Genomic DNA, 4,625 nt, shown 5'->3' with positions numbered 1-4,625 from the left:
CAAATTTCAAATGATTTTCAACGGTCGCTTTGTCGCGTCCAGTGTAGACAGACTTTAGCTGATGCGGCGCGACACGACAACCGTCGAGTCCGATGTAGACACGGTGTAACGGTTGCCTGTTATAAAATTTCACTTACCACATAAACAGAGTAATGAGAGATGACTGAGGACGATGGCGAATGATTTGCAGATCCTCAGTACCACTGACAAACATATAATCTTGTAAAATGTGTGGTAAGTCCTGCCGCTCCATAGTATAATAGTTAGTTCACCCAGTCAATTAAAACGTATTGAAAAAGATTAATTTCTATCACCATCACACAGAATATAAAGAATATCAAAAACTTTAGAAGTCAGCTGTCCACGGTAGTCCTTAAGATATCAACGCAATAACACACTCAGCAAAATATCGTTATCAATAAAATGTGTTAATGCTATTGAGTAGGCTAATATGACCAAAGAAGATATTTTGTTTTATAAATAAATGTTCATTTAAAAGCAGCCCACGATCAGCGTGTTATGTTACCGTTATCCCTTACGGCTCCAACGGGGTTTTGTTCCGTCCTCCACGCTGTGACAACTCACAGGTAAAAATGCTCATAAAAGGTAAAAGTCAATTAAAACGTATTGAAAAAGATTAATTTCTATCACCATCACACAGAATATACTAATGTCACTGAATCTGCTGTTAAAAATGAACCATCCATTCATCATATCATCATGCAAGACATACATGACAAATAGCGAATATTTAATTGTTTCACGAAACGTCATAGCATTTCCACACCGGCGATGACATGACTGCAGCGCCAAATCATTTATGTCCCCACACGTCATGTACATCCTCACGCGTTGACGTCCTCAAATCGCGATCGGTTCGTGAGATCGGCCAAGTGTAGTGAGTACCGATCGAGTCATAAAATGTGATTATCGGCCGATACCGATCTCCGGCCGATCGATCGGAGCATCCCTACATACAGGTTTAGAAGGTGAGGAAATAATGTCAGAATGTTCATTTTTGAGTGAACTATTTATCTAACAAACCCAGCTTAACATTACCTAACTAACTTCTAGATCCTCGCTGCTGAGGAAATTGCTGAAATCCCTGTTTCTATGGTAACAGCTCTTATTGGTGGGTCTCCACACAGAATTATGGGTAGTGTAGTTTAATTTCTTCAGATGAAGATTGTTTTAATTTTAGGTATGAAATCTGATTTGGTTTTGATTTTGATAGGAACATATGCAATCTACTTAAATGATTCATTTTTATAATTGCAGACAGACCTATCATGAGCTCTGAGGTTGTTCCATTGTGTTTTTTCCTCTGCAGTTTCTTAACTCCAGCCATTGCACTTAGACAATGTGTAGATTTAGGATGTTACATCAGTGCAACTTTAAAGGCAGTTCTCCTTGAACAAGGTTTATGTTGCCCTGCGCGCGCGTGTGTGTGTGTGTGTGCGCGTGTTCAGTCCCCTGTGCATAGAGATGAGCTCTTTGAAAGGGCTTGCAGAATTGCTGCATCCGATTCTTTGCTTTCTTTTCAAGTGTGTTGAATAAATGATGATATTTTGGCAGATAATTGGATGGAGAGGGAGCGAGCGGAGAATGAGCTGAGGCTAAACACGTCAAAAGTGTTCAGGGAGAAAGAGAAGGAAGCTCAAGGTCGCCTGTTAAACGGGCTGAGTCTATGTGTCAGACTGCTCTCAACCGTTTAGTCTCTCATTGGATGCTGTTTGTAGCTTGTGCAGGTAGTTTTGTGTTTTTCAAGTGTTGAATTGATAGATGAATATGACCGGACTAAGGTTAGATTTTACAACATTTCATTCTTTTTTCTTTACACATAAATATTATTAGATTTTATCCAACATGTTTTTTTTTTACTTTTCGTCACGCTTTTTTTTATGGTTTGCCTTCATTTTTCCTGGTTAGTAGTTTGCTTTTAATCGATGTTGTAGCCTGAGGCTGCAGAAATCTGAAAGACATCACGTCGAGGACAGAGAGGAGCCAGTATGATTGGAGTCGTGTGAAGGAAATAAATATTTGTTGAGCTCGATGTGAGGATGCAGCCTTGAATGTGACAGCTTGCTACAAAAGAGGCTCTATTTAGTCAGATTTAGCAACAAAATTGTGCCATATTTATCCTAAACATGTTTCTAAAAATGTCAAACATCTTATATATTAATACACTTTGACATTTAAATCTAAATAAACCATTAAATCCATTTATTATTCACATTTAGATGAACGTCCAAAGTATTTTCTTTTTATTTATATATATGAAAAATTAAATAATGAAATGTAAAAAAAAAAAGCTTTATTGAACTACTAAACATTTTTAAGTTTAACATGAACCTTAAATTTATTAATTGAAAGCATTAACAATACAGTTATAAACAAGTGAAATTTTGAAATTGAAATGCTTTAAGCAGTTTTGTACTCAGCTTGACCCATTGTAAGCTATTTGTTGCATGCATTACTTTGCATTCGGTGGCCTTGCGTGACTGTGTGTGTGCTGTGAGGCGAGCTGTCAGACATTAGCGGAGTGTGTGTGCTGTGAGGCGAGGTGCAGGTGGTGTGTTCGACTGCAGTGCTGCTGCGGAGGATCTGTGAGCACTGAGAAACACGGAGGAGTAGCGCTAGCTTCATTCAGCAGTACGACCGGAGGAGCTGAAGAGACACACACACTCTCCCAAATCCATCTGAGAGCTCCGTGCACTGCATTGAGGGGTTGTTCTCTTTTTCTGAGCATCTCTGCCGTTTGATTATTACTGATGACGTATGTGAATGGAGTATACAGGAGAGCGAATTCACACTAATGCACAGATGTGTTTTGACATTTCGGATGTCCTGTCTGTTTAATCCTTGATTAATTTCATTCATATAACCACTGCATATGCGTACAGCCTCAAGCCCACGAGTGAACACACAAAGCACACATGAGCATTTGAAAGCAGCCGTCTGTGAGTTTCGCGTATCTAATAAACTATCTAATTGCATTCCAGACAGCATTAATGATGTCTTTGTAGAGCGTTTGGAAGAGAAAATGCTGATATACTGGTAAAATCACACATTGTAGGAGCTGGAACATCGGGCAAATTAAGCCTGTGATTGTCCTTGTAATTTGCTTCAACATTTCCGAACTTAATGTAATATTAGATACTTGTTCAAGGGTTTTGTGTAATTGGCAGCAACTATAATACTGCTATCTCTGATGCATGAAAGTTTTCCATAAATTCTGAGCTTAGTTTTTACCGCATTTGCAGAATCATTTAAGAGAGAATAGCGATGCATCAAATCTTTTTTTCCTCCCATCCTTTTTTCATGACTTATTTGATTGGTGTGCCAAAAGTGTGTTTTATAAAAATGTTAAGAGACTGCTGACGTCCCGTTGTTCATGTGAGCTTTGTAAGGCTTCTGGGTATCAGAAGATGTCATTAGAGCTTTTTCATTGTGCTCTGAGGGTTAAGCAAACCAATTAGGCCACCTGATGTGACGTGGGAAATGCACACACACACACACACACACACACACACACACACACAGAGATTCCCTTATTAAGACCAATGACACCGTCATAGCTTAGCAGTCAGCAGCTCCTGTCGGCTCACCAGCTCGAATGGAAACTCCACAATGCCAGCGCTGGCTCTGTGCCCTCCTCCAGTGTGTGTGTGTGTTTTCCCCAGCTACTTTATTAATTGACTTTTTAATTGGCCCTTTTGTGCCACACTTCAGACAAAGCAGCTCTGCTAGTCTGAGGGAAAACACGGCCCCCCGCGCTCACAATTAACGGCGTTATAAAGAACGGCCCGAGAGGCGCTGCGCTTCACGTGACAGTCCATCATGCTCCTGCTGGCATGTGTGATAAGAAATCAGTGCAGAGGCATGAAGACTCATAAAACGCGAGCGAGACGGGACATAGACAGCCGTTCACTCTCACCGATAGAGGAGACACCCATCTGTCATGCCTAGGGTTGGGTACCGTTCACATTTGAACCGGTGTATCGGTACCTGAATTTCTGTGCCGGTCCACAATGGTACCTTTTTTTGGTACTTTACTCTGTGTAATTACAAAAACATTTATTTCAGTGAAAAAATAAGTCAAAGTCTCAATTTCAACATTTTAACAATAGGGCCCTACAAACTTTTTCTTTTTTTTTTTCCAGAAATTCTTGTTTTATTTTTTCTGAAAATCAAATGAAGGCATTAAACATTTATTTTAAATCAAATGAAAATTAAATCCTTTTATTTTTTGGCAAACAAACTGAAGGTTACTGTTGAAATTAATACATGGAAGAAAAATAAAAAACACTTTTAAAACATTTTTTAATAGGCTAATAATTGTATTATTTCTTTCTACGATTAAGTGATTAATCTGGTTGTAATATTTATTTTTATCATTTAATTGTTTTATTTAAATTTGATAGAAAATGGAATATTTAAAATGTACATTATACTGTACAAAATAATACAAGAGTAGGCCTAATATATTTCTGTTACATGTTAAACCGTACTTTTATTTTGACAGGTTGCCATGAAATTTCTGTGTGTATACAGTATGATGATGCTAGTTTTCTCAAATGAAATGGTAAAATTCTCGCAAAGTGACTCTCACAGCAGCTCTGGGA

At 38.5% G+C, this 4,625-nt stretch overlaps 1 protein-coding gene across 7 annotated transcripts in view; it reads left to right on the top strand.

Annotated features, from left to right (window-relative positions):
- LOC107689139 (THO complex subunit 2) overlaps positions 1-4,625 on the top strand; it is a 101,128-nt gene that overhangs the window by 30,417 nt on the left and 66,086 nt on the right. The window lies entirely within an intron of this gene.

Source organism: Sinocyclocheilus anshuiensis, unplaced genomic scaffold (assembly GCF_001515605.1).
Source record: "Sinocyclocheilus anshuiensis isolate Anshui unplaced genomic scaffold, SAMN03320099.WGS_v1.1 scaffold846, whole genome shotgun sequence".
Taxonomy (NCBI): domain Eukaryota; kingdom Metazoa; phylum Chordata; class Actinopteri; order Cypriniformes; family Cyprinidae; genus Sinocyclocheilus; species Sinocyclocheilus anshuiensis.
Note: the sequence above shows the minus strand (reverse complement) of the source record. Positions and strands in the feature narration are given on the sequence as shown.